The 13018-nt window shown below is 44.5% G+C and overlaps 1 protein-coding gene across 23 annotated transcripts in view; it reads left to right on the top strand.

The window, feature by feature from the left end:
* NUPR2 (nuclear protein 2, transcriptional regulator) overlaps positions 1 to 13018 on the top strand; it is a 145846-nt gene that overhangs the window by 114673 nt on the left and 18155 nt on the right. For 12 of the 23 annotated variants that reach the window (XR_013415313.1, XR_013415321.1, XR_013415325.1 and 9 more), the window contains one exon: positions 12740 to 12850. The gene's annotated coding sequence lies outside the window, so the exon portion shown is untranslated. Of the gene's footprint in view, positions 1 to 1799; positions 1918 to 6101; positions 10863 to 11153; positions 11284 to 11960; positions 12591 to 12739; positions 12851 to 13018 lie in introns of those variants that run through there. The other 11 variants (XR_013415327.1, XR_013415332.1, XM_077996715.1 and 8 more) reach the window with 7 other exon arrangements.

Below are 13018 nucleotides of genomic sequence, written 5' to 3'. Positions count from 1 at the left end.
GGGAGAGCTGAGATGTTGGTGAAGGTGTCCCCAGAGACCCCTGAACCCCCAAAATCATTGTTAACATTTTTCTTGAGACTTTTGTCACATCCTGCCAGGCATTCTTCTTGGATGAATTTGTCTCATCTCTCCTCCTATATGATAAACTCCTTGGCCAGTCACTGGCCACATTTGTATTTAAATTTCTCTAAAACTCAGTCAGGGTGGATGTAGGTTTTGTGGATCCTGTAACTTACACAATTTGAAAAGCCTTCTTTAAGAAAAATAATTAAAATTATAAGCACCAGATTTGGTACAAAATGAGTATTTATTTAGAATGAAGGAAGAGCACACTGCCAATTACAAATTTTAAAAACAGACAAATACAACACAACCAGGAAAATAATAGATATGTTTATTTCTTAACTACCTGACACCCCTTTGTAATATATTTTTAACCTCCAATTTTTTGGGCACATAAACCTTGATTGCCTTTTGAAATGATTTTTAAATTTGTAATACCATTTTTGATAGCAAGCACGGTTGACTAAAACTAGTTTCGTATTATTGAGGGTTTGCAAATGTTTATTTGAGCATCATAACTTGTTAATGATGTTATGTTCATAAAGTTAAGTTCTTTGATTACTGTAAGATTTGGAGACATTTCTTGCACAGGGACAAATTTCAAATACTCTTTGTCTTGACCACTCTGAGAGACAGGAAAAAAGGAAAATCACACATCACTCAACACAACGCTTCTGACATCAGATGTGTAGCATGTGGAGGGGGGCGTTTCCCCCACACACGAACCAAGCAATTCTCCAGCAGACAGCAACTGGAGGTCCTATAATTCAATTCAATTCAGTTCTGATGCTATCTATCTGGAGATAATTTGCCAGAACAGCTTGCAGAACTCAGGGAAATGTTTATGTTCACCTATTTATTGCAAAGGATATTACAGAGGATAGAGATGAACAGCCAGATGGGAGACGGGCATGAGGCCAGGCATGTGGGAAGGGGCGGGGAGCTTCTGCGCTCTCTCTGGGCTTACCACCCTCTAGGAACCCCAACGTGTCCCACTATCCAGAAGGCCCCTGAACCCTGTCCCTTAAGGTTTTCATGGAGGCTTCATGACATAGGCATGATTGGTCACATCATTGGCCACTGATGATCAACTTAACCTTCAACCCCTCTCCCCTGTCTGGAGGTCGAGGGTTGGGCTGAAAGTTCCAACCTTCTGAACACATGGTTGTTTCCCCAGCAACCAGCCCCATTCTGAGGCTGTGCAGGAGCCAGCAACCACCAATCATCATATTAACCTGCAAAAAGACACAGTGCGGCTGGGCACGGTGGCTCACGCCTGTAATCCCGGCATTTTGGGAGGCTGAGACAGGTAGATCATCTGAGGTCAGGAGTTCAAGACCAGCCTGGCCAACATGGTGAAACTCCGTCTCTACTAAAAATACAAAAAATTAGCCAGGTGTGGTGGCAGGCGCCTGTAATCCCAGCTACTTGGGAGGCTGAGGTGGGAGAATTGCTTGAACCCAGGAGGTAGAGGTTGCAATGAGCCGAGATGGCATGGCTGCACTCCAGCCTGGGCAACAAGAGTGAAACTTGGTCTCAAAAAAAAAAAAAAAATTCACTTTGGAGATTACAAAGGCTTTTAGGAGCCATGTGCAGGGAGATGGGGAAATGTAATATATATGTCTTACTATAAATCACAATTTTACAATGACCCTCGTTTACCAATGTGTCATAGATGTTCTCATTGCAGTAGTGTTGTATCCTTCATGGTTTTGTTTTTTTTTTTTTTGAGACAGAGTCTTGCTCCATCACCCAAGATGGAGTGCAGTGGCACGATCTTGGCTCACTGTAACCTCCATCTCCTGGGTTCAGGTGATTCTCCTGCCTCAGCCTCCTGAGTAGCTGGGATTACAGGTAAGCACCAACACACTAGCTAATTTTTGTATTTTCAGTAGAGACAGGGTTTCGCCATGTTGGCCAGGCTGGTCTCTTAACTCCTGACCTCAAGTGATCCCCCTGCCTGGGCCTCCCAAAGTGCTGGGATTATAGGCATGAGCCACCATGCCCAGCCCCCTGCCGAAGGAAAATCTTGAGTTCCTTCAAGGGGAATTCTAGCCAGCTCTGAGATGTAAATGAACAATTTGATAAGCAAGAAGGTAATAGTGGCTTAAAATGATAGCCAAGGAAGTTACAGTGAAGAGATGTTTGGTCCCCTACGGAAACTAAAGATAACATCTTAACATATGACCCCAAGTTGCTTTTCAGAAGCCCAGACCCTCACCAAATGGATCCGCTGACACAGAGGCCTCAGATGAGGGGAAGCTGAGGCCTGAACCCTGACCCCCGTTGTTTGTTCTAAGTTTCTTCCTGCGGGACCTGGAGGAAGCCATGCTCACAGGCCAGACCTAACATTGTTTTCTACTGAACCCTAATTTTTAGACAAAGCTTTGCCTCCTGAACCAATTTCAAATCAGAAAACCTTTGAAATCAGAAACCACCTATGACCTGTGCCCCCAAGCCCCCATTTTTAGGTCAAACCAACGTAGAGCCTCCATGCATTGATTTATGGTTTTGCCTGTAACCTCTGCCTTCCCATCTTTAAAAACCCCTCCCTGCAAGCCGTCAGAGTTCAGGTCTTACACATGAGTTGCCTGATTCTCCTTGCTTGGCGCCCTGCAATAACCGCTTCGCTTTCTCTCACTGAAATCCCCATGTCAGTGTTTGGCTTTGCTGCATTGGGCAGGGGAACCCAAGTTTGATTCAGTAACAATGACACTTATAATGTATTAGGTTTATGAATTTAGCAAAAACATATGAGGTTGCAAACACATTGCTGAGGCTTATCCAACACACCTTGGAAGAAAAACTGAGGCAAGAAAGGAGTTTGAAGCTTCAGTTTCATCAGCTTCAAAGTAGATCCACCTTTGAACACATTCTGGTGCTTTTGAGAGAATAAGTGCTGAATGAATGAATGAATGAATGCCTTTTTCTCATAACATGGAAGCCTAGGCTGGGAGCTGAGATTACAGAACACTCCAAACAAGGGGCCTGCAGGGGCTCTCTTCCTAATATGTGTCCCAGGTTGGTGGGTCCAGCCCAGAATCAAGCACAGTATTCCAGGAGTTATCTGGCTCTGCAAGGTGGGCAGAGTGCACCTGTTGCCTTACTCATTCCAGGCCATTTGCCTCTATTAATCCAAGCTATAATTGCTGTATTGGGCTTTTTTTTCTTTCCTTCTCTTTTTGGCCAACTACTCTTGACATGGATGCATACTGAGCTTGTAGTCAACTAAAACCTTTCAATGAGGCCGAGTGCGGTGGCTCACACCTGTAATCCCAGCAATTTGGGAGGCTGAGGCAGGTGGATCACCTGAGGTCAAGAGTTCGAGACTGGCCTGGCCAACATGGTGAAACCCTGTCTCTACTAAAAATACAAAAATTAGCTGGGCGTGTTGGCACACACTTATCGTCCTAGCTACTCAGGAGGCTGAAGCAGGAGAATCACTTGAACCCAGGAGGTGGATGTTGCAGTGAGCTGAGATTGCACCACTGCACTCCAGCCTGGGCAACAGAGCAAGACTCTGTCTCAAAAAAATAAAATAAAATAAATAAAACCTTTCAATGTTTCACACGTGCTAAACCAGGTCTCTCTCAGGCTGTAACTGAGCGATTTAAGGTGCAAATGCATGATTCCACATTGATTTCAATTAAATTTCACATTTTTTTTTTTTTGAGATGGAGTCTCGCTCTGTCGCCCAGGCTGGAGTGCAGTGCCGCAATCTCAGCTCACTGCAAGCTCCGCCTCCCGGGTTCATGCCATTCTCCTGCCTTAGCCTCCCGAGTAGCTGGGACTACAGGCACCCGCCACCATGCTCAGCTAATTTTTTGTATTTTTAGTAGAGACGGGGTTTCACCGTGTTAGCCAGGATGGTCTCGATCTCCTGACCTTGTGATCCCCCCGCCTCGGCCTCCCAAAGTGCTGGGATTACAGGGGTGAGCCACCACGCCCAGCCTAAATTCCACATTTTTATGCTTAGCTCACCACTCTGACCTCATGAGATGGATTTCACTATCCAGTGTGTCATCCAGCATGATGACTATGGCCACCCTTTCTAGAACATCCAAGTCACTGATTCCAAGACATCAGATGTGGCTCTGAGTGGAGCCCTGAATTTCATCCCCCTGAACTTCCACTCTGGCCTGACATTAATTCACCATCAATATCTTTTTAGTCCAGATGTTTAATCTATTTTGAATCCCTGTGGTTGTAATGCCATATAACCCAAATTTCAAACTTAGAAAGATATCAAATGCCTTGGTAGAATCTATGTACATTCCACAGTTCCACAATCCAACAGTACAGATATTCCATCAAAAAAATTAAATGTGCCAGGCGCAGTTGCTCACTGTGTAATCTCAGCATTTTGGGAGATTGAGGTCAGGAGTTTGAGACCAACCTGGCCAACATGGTGAAACCCCATCTCTACTAAAAATATAAAAATTAGCCGGGCATGGTGGTGTGCACCTGTAATCCCAGCTGTTCCGGAGGCTGACACAGAAGAATCACTTGAACCCAGGAGGCGGAGGCTGCTGTGAGTGGAGATTATGCCACTACACTCCAGCCTGGGCAACCAAGAGAGACTGTCTCAAAAAAAAAAAAAAAAAAAAAAATTAAATGCAGTTGGTAGAAGATGCCTTTTTTCTTAGCACATCTATTCTTTTTCCTGTTTAGCGTCACTTTTTTACAAGCACATGACACTGGCTTATCAGCATCTGATGTGATTTGGATCTGTGTCCCTGCCCAAATCTCATGTCGAATTGTAATCCTCAGTGTTGAAGAAGGGGCCTCGTGGGAGGGGATTGGATCGTGTGGGTGGATTTCCCGCTTGCTGTTCTTGTGATAGTGAGTTCTCACGAGATCTGGTTATTTAAAAGTGTGTAGCACCTCCTCCTTCACTTTCTTCCTCCTGCTCTGGTCATGTGAAAGATATGCCTGCTTCCTCTTCACCTTTCATTATGATTGTAAGTTTCCTGAGGCCTCCCCAGTTATTTTTCGTGTACAGCCTGTGGAACCATGAGCCAGTTTTTTTTTTTTTTTTTTTTTTTTTTTTTTTTTTTGAGACGGAGTCTTGCTCTGTCACCCAGGCTGGAGTGCAGTGGCCGGATCTCAGCTCACTGCAAGCTCCGCCTCCCGGGTTTACACCATTCTCCTGCCTCAGCCTCCCGAGTAGCTGGGACTACAGGCGCCCGCCACCTCGCCCGGCTAGTTTTTTGTATTTTTTAGTAGAGACGGGGTTTCACCATGTTAGCCAAGATGGTCTCGATCTCCTGACCTCGTGATCCGCCCGTCTCGGCCTCCCAAAGTGCTGGGATTACAGGCTTGAGCCACCGCGCCCGGCCCACCATGAGCCAATTAAACCTCTTTTCTTTATATCAATTAACCAGTCTCAGGTAGTTCTTGATAGCAGTGCGAGAACGGACTAGTGCATCTCATTAGCTCATCTGACTCATGGGTCTTTCCAGGAACAACTCTTTGCAATGGGTAATAATACATCTTCCCATGTCTTTTAAGGTCAATGATTCCAGAATGTATTCATATGCAATTATTAATGTCATAATAATACTTTGAGGCTGTGCAGTTTACAAGGCTCTGTCTTTTACAATCTCATTTAACAAAAAACTACCTAGGAAAAAATACAAGAATTCTACTTTTGAAAAAGACTAATGAACTCTAATTACTAATGCCCTGTCCAGCCCCAGGACATGTGACTCCAAAAATCAGTGAAATTGTACTTCCCAATTGAGCATTCTGAAATCCAGGTAACATGATACCAGGATTCTAAAAGCCTTCATCTCCATGACACAGTCTTCATTAGAGCACGAAGAGAGTTCTACAAAAATACTGATTTCCAAACTGCATGGGCAGCCTCTATTAGGAATTAGAATGTGTCTACACTGACCTTTCCCAAAGACCTATAATTTGCATTCAAATAATGGTATCAGATTGGAGACAGGATGAGGTGTTAAATAGAGTCAAGGAAACCAAGTTCAGAAAGTGGACAAGTTGCATGTTTTACAATAGGGATAAAGCTCCTCAATCTTGAATTTGACTTCTTTTTTTTTTTTTTTTTTTTTTTTTTGAGACGGAGTCTCGCTCTGTCGCCCAGGCTGGAGTGCAGTGGCGCGATCTCGGCTCACTGCAAGCTCCGCCTCCCGGGTTCACGCCATTCTCCTGCCTCAGCCTCCCGAGTAGCTGGGACTACAGGCGCCCACAACCGCGCCCGGCTAATTTTTTGTGTTTTTTTTAGTAGAGACGGGGTTTCACCGTGGTCTCGATCTCCTGACCTTGTGATCCGCCCGTCTCGGCCTCCCAAAGTGCTGGGATTACAGGCTTGAGCCACCGCGCCCGGCTGAATTTGACTTCTTATTCACTACCTGGAGTTCAGTGTAGAATATGAGAAGAATGGATTAAATCAAGTAGAAACCTGGAAAATGTGGACTTCTTCGGAAGTTAAGAGCACAACCATTCGTGGCATGCTTCTCCTTCAAATGGGAAGGAAGTCAGATGGAGACAGAAAGCCTGGAGTTGCAGTCAGAAAAGAGGAATTTAAATTCCCAACTCTGTCACTTAGTGGTGGCCACTTTGGGCAAACCATTTCTTCCCTTTTGCTCGACATACATTCTTTCTGTAAAACAGGAATGATTCCCTGCTTGCTGGGCTTTTCCTGAGATGTCAGGGTCCCTGGCACCTAATCTAGTGGTTTTCAAACTTGGTCTCCAGACTGGCAGCATTGGCATCAACCTGGAACTGGTTAGAAATGCAGATTCTCAGGCCCTTTTCCAATTCTATTGAATCAGAAACTCTGGAGATGGGACCCAATAATCTGTTTCAACAAGCTCTCCAGGGGATTCTAGTGTATGCTAACATTTGAGAACCTGACTTAATATAATATCAGTAAACATTTATTTTATTTTATTTTATTTTATATTCAGGGGGTACATGTGCACGTTTCTTCCATGGGAATATTACATGATGCTGAAGTTTGGGTTTCTGTTGATCCAGTCACAAAGAGTGAATATAGTACCCAACATGTAGTTTTGCAACCCCTTCACTTCTCTCTCCCTCCCGTCCTTTGGAGTCTCCAGCGTCCATCATTCCCGTCTTTGCGTCTATGTATACCTAGTGAATAGCTCCCACTTATAAATGAGAACAGGCAGCATTCAGTTTTCTGTTTCTGCATTAATTCCTTTAGGGTAATGGCCTTCAACTGTATCTGTGTTGCTACAACAGACATGATTTCATGCTTTTTTTATGGCTGCATAGTATTCTATGGTTTATACGTATCACATTTTCTTTATGCAGTCCACTGTTGATGAGCACCTACGTTGGTTCTAGGTCTTTGCTATTGTGAATATGGTTGTAAAGAACGTACAGATGCAGGTGTCTTTTGGTAGAATAATTTATTTTCCTTCGGGCATATACCCAGTCACGGGATTGCTGGGTCAAAAGGTACTTCTACTTTTAGTCCTTTGAGTAATCTCCAAACTGTTTTCCAAAGGGGCTGAACTAATTTACATTCCCACCAACAGTGTATAAGTAGGTTTGTTTTTTTTTTCCTACACAACCTTGCCATTATCTGGTGGAGTTTTTTGACTTTTTATTAATAGCCATTCTTACTGGTGTGCTGTGGTATCTCATTGTAGTTTTGATTTGCATTTCTCTAATGACTGATGATGTTGAGCATTTTTTCATGTTTGTTAGCCACTTGTATGTCTTCTTTTGAAAAGTATCTGTTTATGTCCTTTGCTCCCTTTTTAATGGGGTTAACTGGGGTTTTTTTCTTGTTGATGTGTATAAGTTTCTTATAGAATCTGAGTATCAGTCCTTTGTCAGATGCATAATTTGCAAATATTGTCTCCCATTCTGTCAGTTGTCTGTTTACTCTGTTGATAGTTTCTTGTGCTGTGCAGAAGCTTTTAATTAGGTCCCAGTTGTCGAGTTTTGTTTTGTTGCATTTGCTTTTGAGGTCAGTAAATGAGTCTGCATATGAAGCACTGGATCACATCTGTGGTCACTTTCGCACTAGCACACAGCTTTTGCTCTCTGCCACTGGGGATATAGGACTCTCCAAAGTTAGACTCCTGTAGGAGGACCTGTCACAATGGCCCACATTCAGAGGCTGCTATTACCAAGGGTACTAGTGGTTTACCAGCAAAGGCATGAGCAGGGTCATATACAATCCCTGATCCAGGGAGGTGTGAAAGTAGCTGAATCAGCTCTGCATGGCTTGATTGTGCTGAGCCGTTCTTCATCCTCACTAGCAATGTCACAAAGCAGAATACATGCCAGTCAACTCCTTGTTCTATTATATATGGGCCCTACAAGGAGTATACACTCTGCTGGGTCCCCAGCAGCCTCCTTTCTGATATAGGTTGTGTCTGTCTAATACTTTCTGCCCCACCTCTGACCCTTTAAATCAAAGCAAAAGTCAGGTATCAAGGGTGACCAACCATCCCAGTTTGCCCAGGACTGAGGGATTTCCCAGGAGATGAGTTTTTCAGTGCTAAAACCAGGGATGTCCCAGGCAAAACAAAACAGTTGGCCAGGCCGGGCGCGGTGGCTCATGCCCGTAATCCCAGGACTTTGGGAGGCCAAGGCCCGTGGATCACTTGAGGTCAGGAGTTCGAGACCAGCCTGGCCAACATGGTGAAACTCCATCTCTACTAAAAATACGAAAAATTAGCTGGGTGTAGTGGTGCATGCCTGTAACCCCAACTACTCTGGAGGCTGAGGCTGGAGAATTGCTTGAACCTGAGAGGCAGAAGTTGCAGTGAGCCAATATGGAACCACTGCAGTCCAGTCTGGGTGACAGAGTGGGACCCTGTCTCAAAAAAACAAAACAAAACAAAAAACAGTTGGCTATCCTACAGAGAGATAGCACACACTGCAGACAGGCTTCTTGAGAGATGTTTACCACACTCATCCCTGAGAAGGAGCAGGGAACCCTCTGAGAAGCCTGCTGGGCCCCCCAAGTATGGAAATAAAGGAAAATCTTGAGTTCCTTTAAGGGAAATTCCAGGCGCCTAGCTAGCCCTGAGAAGTGAGCAACCTAATAAGGAAGAAGAAACCCAGAAGAAACCCAGGCCCCACCAAACAGATCTGCTGGTGTGTAGACCTCAGATAAGGGGGAGCTGAGGACGGAACGTTTGCTGCTACTCTTTGTTCTAAATTTCTTCCTGCAGGGCCTAGAGGAAGTCACAACCACAGGCCAGGCTTTAACGTTCCTTTCTGCTGACCCCAAGTTTTTAGACAAAGCTTCACTTCCTTAACCAATCACAAATCAGAGTCTTTGAATCCACCTCTGGCCTGCAAGACTCTCCACTTCAAAATATCCTGCCTTTTTGGGCCAAATCAAAGTATAGCCTCCATGTATTGGTTTACAATTTTATCTGCAATTTCTACTTTCCTGAAATTTACCCGCCTTTAAAAATCCTTGCTTACAAGCCATCGGGAGGTCATGTCTTAAGTGTGAGCTGCCCAATTCTCCTTGCTTGGTGCCCTGCAAATAAATGCCCTCCTTTCTCCTGCTGCCAAACCTCAATGTGGATGTTTGGCTTTACTGCACTGGGTGAGGGGAGCCAGTTCGATTTGGTAACATCCTGAGTCTTCTCTGATCCAGACACATTTACTGACCAGAGCCCTGTCTTAGTCTTTGATTTCAAGCCTGTTTCTATTAATAGTTTTCTGGACCTGATGACTGTACTCTGTCTCACTGAGGTTTGACCATTGGTTTCCCCTACTACATTTTGAGTAGATCCACATCTCTGATTCTCACAGATGGTCTCTAAGAAAGCAATCCTGGCCGGGCGCGGTGGCTCAAGCCTGTAATCCCAGCACTTTGGGAGGCCGAGACGGGCGGACCACGAGGTCAGGAGATCGAGACCATCCTGGCTAACACGGTGAAACCCCGTCTCTACTAAAAAATACAAAAAATAGCCGGGCGAAGTGGCGGGCGCCTGTAGTCCCAGCTACTCGGGAGGCTGAGGCAGGAGAATGGCGTGAACCCAGGGGGGCGGAGATCGCGCCACTGCACTCCAGCCTGGGGCACAGAGCAAGACTACGTCTCAAAAAAAAAAAAAAAAAAAAAGAAAGCAATCCTGGCTGGGCACGGTGGCTCATGCTTGTAATCCCAGCACTTTGGGAGGCTGAGGTGGGTGGATCGCTTGAGGTCAGGAGTTCAAGACCATCCTGGCCAACATGGTGAAACCCCATCTCTACTAAAAATACAAAAATTAGCTGGCCATGGTGGCACAGGCCTGTAATCCCAGCTACTGTGGTGCTGAGGCAAGAGAATCTCTTGAACCACGTTGGCCCGGCTCATCTCGAACTCCTGACCTCAGGTAATCTACCCACCTCGGCCTCCCAAAGTGTTGGGGTTACAGGTTTGAGGCACTATGCCTGCCCACCTCTTGACTTTTTTAGTTATTGTATTATTTTAATCTTGAGTAAATAAATGCTAGCTGAAATGATGCAGTTCAGGAAAATCTGCTTCTGTTACTAAAAAAAAAAAAAAAAAAATTCTTACAAGTCCAATAAGGTTACGCTAATGTTTATGTTTGGAAAATATTACCTCTTCTGCCAGGTGCATCACTATTGTTCCTGCCCCTCCTCTCTGGCAGGACTTTGGAGGCCGAGGTGGATCACCTGAGGTCGGGAGTTCGAGACCAGCCTGACCAACATGGAGAAACCTGTCTCTACTAAAAATACAAAATTAGCTGTGCGTGGTGATGCATGCCTATAATCCCAGCTACTCGGGAGGCTGAGGCAGAATTGCTTGAACCTGGGAGGCAGAGGTTGTGGTAAGCCGAGATCGCAGCATTGCACTCCAGCCTGGGCAATAAGAGTGAAACTCCGTCTCAGAAAATAAATAAATAAAAATAAATAAATAAATAAATAAATAAATAAAGATTTCTTAAAATGATATTTTCTGTATTTTATAGATGTGAGTGTGAGTAGCAATCTTAATAGGACGTTACCTGATACTTGTGGGACTAGAAGATGACAGTGGCAGTTGATTTGATCCAGATGTCTCTAACTCTTTTTTTGTTTTGTTTTGTTTTGCCTTTTTTTTTTTTTTTTTTTTTTTGGAGACAGAGCCTTGCTCTGTCGCCCAGGCTGGAGTTCAGTGGCACTATCTTGCTATCTTGGCTTACTGCAACCTCTACCTCCGGGGTTCAAGAAATTCGCCTGGCTCAGCCTCCCAAGTAGCTGGGATTACAGGTGAGTACCCAGCTAATTTTTGTATTTTTAGTAGGGACGGAGTTTCACCATGTTGGCCAGGCTGGTTTCAAACCCCTGACTTCAGATGATCTGCCTGCCTCGGCCTTGCACCTGGCCCAGATATCTCTAATTCTAACGTGAGGTATATTGGAGGATCATAACAGAGTGAGTTGCTGGTGTATCCACAAGGAACTGAGCATGGAACTCTCATGACAGCTGCCCTGAGTAGTGTGTGTGTGCCGTGCTTGAATACCTCACTGCTCATTTATACACAGGCTTTCTGGTGACTGAGTCAACAGTATCTGTTTCATAAGTAATGTAGCCTTATTTATTTATTTGAGACAGGGTCTTGCTCTGTAACCCAGGCTGAAGTGCAGTGGTGCGATCTCGGCTCACCACAACTTCCTCCTCCCAGGTTCAACCGATTCTTCTGCCTCAGCCTCCCGAGTAGCTGGGATTACAGGTGCCACCACGACTGGCTAATTTTTGTTTCTTGTTTTTGTTTGTTTTTTGAGATGGAGTTTTGCTCTTGTTGCCCAGGCTGGAGTGCAGTGGCGCAATCTTGGCTCACCACAACTTCTGCCTCCCGGGTTCAAGCGATTATCCTGCCTTAGCCTCTCCAGTAGCTGGGATTATAGGCATGCGCCACCACTCCTGGCTAATTTTGTATTTTTAGTAGAGATGGGGATTTCTCCATGTTGGTCAGGCTGGTCTCAAACTCCCGACCTCAGGTGTTCCACTTGCCTCGGCCTCCCAAAGTGCTGGGATTGCAGGCACGAGCCACTGCACCCAGCCTAATTTTTATACTTTTGGTAGAGATGGGGTTTTACCATGTTGGCCAGGCTGGCTCAAATTTCTGACCTCAAGTGGTCCGCCTGCCTCGGCCTTCCCGAGTGTTGGAATTACAGGCGTGAGCCACCACGCCCAGGCAGCCCTATTTCTTTAAACCTATATATTTTGCACTTGTTAAAAGTATTTGTATATACAATTATCCAGCTTCCTTTGTTTATGTATGCTTGAATTTTGTATAAGCTTAAACATTTTTTCCAATCTAAGCTTCATTTTATCCCCTTTCTTCTACATTTGTATAACTTTAGGTGACTGACTGTTTAAAGTTTTTTCTCAAAAGGCTTAAAATAGAATATAGTTCTTGGCATCAACTTGAAAGTTATTTGAGGAGAAGGGAAGATTTATAATGATGACTCAAATGAAGCAAACTAAAAAGTAGTGAAGCAAGACAGAGGAAAAAGCAGTATTCACTTGAGCACATCCCAAAAGAATAACATTTCAAATGTAACTAGAAAAAAGTATGCTGAAGTTCACAATACAGAAATAATTATTAATACTCAAAATAGCTTTAAACCTCCACTCAACTTTTGAATGTTGGGAATTGACCCGGAGGTGGCTGTAACTCTAAGATGGTTCCTTTAGTAATGACCATTTTTTCTTTTTCAAGATGATGATTATTCCCCACCTTCTAAGAGACCAAAGACCATTGAGACACCACAGCCACCACTCTTGGAACCTGCCAATGCTGGGCAATGGAAAGTGAGGGAGTTCAACTCTGGTAAGTTCTCAGCGAAATCCACGACCTTTTCCTTCGTCTTCTGGACTGTCAATGTGACTGATGAAAGTTACAGCATGCTCTGGAGGGGAAAATGCTTTAAAATGTATTACTACATTGTAATCTTGCCTTTGTAAAGCCAGGAGCATTTTGAAAGTCCCATTACAGACA

Source organism: Macaca mulatta, chromosome 3, assembly GCF_049350105.2.
Source record: "Macaca mulatta isolate MMU2019108-1 chromosome 3, T2T-MMU8v2.0, whole genome shotgun sequence".
Taxonomy (NCBI): Eukaryota; Metazoa; Chordata; class Mammalia; order Primates; family Cercopithecidae; genus Macaca; species Macaca mulatta.
Note: the sequence above shows the minus strand (reverse complement) of the source record. Positions and strands in the feature narration are given on the sequence as shown.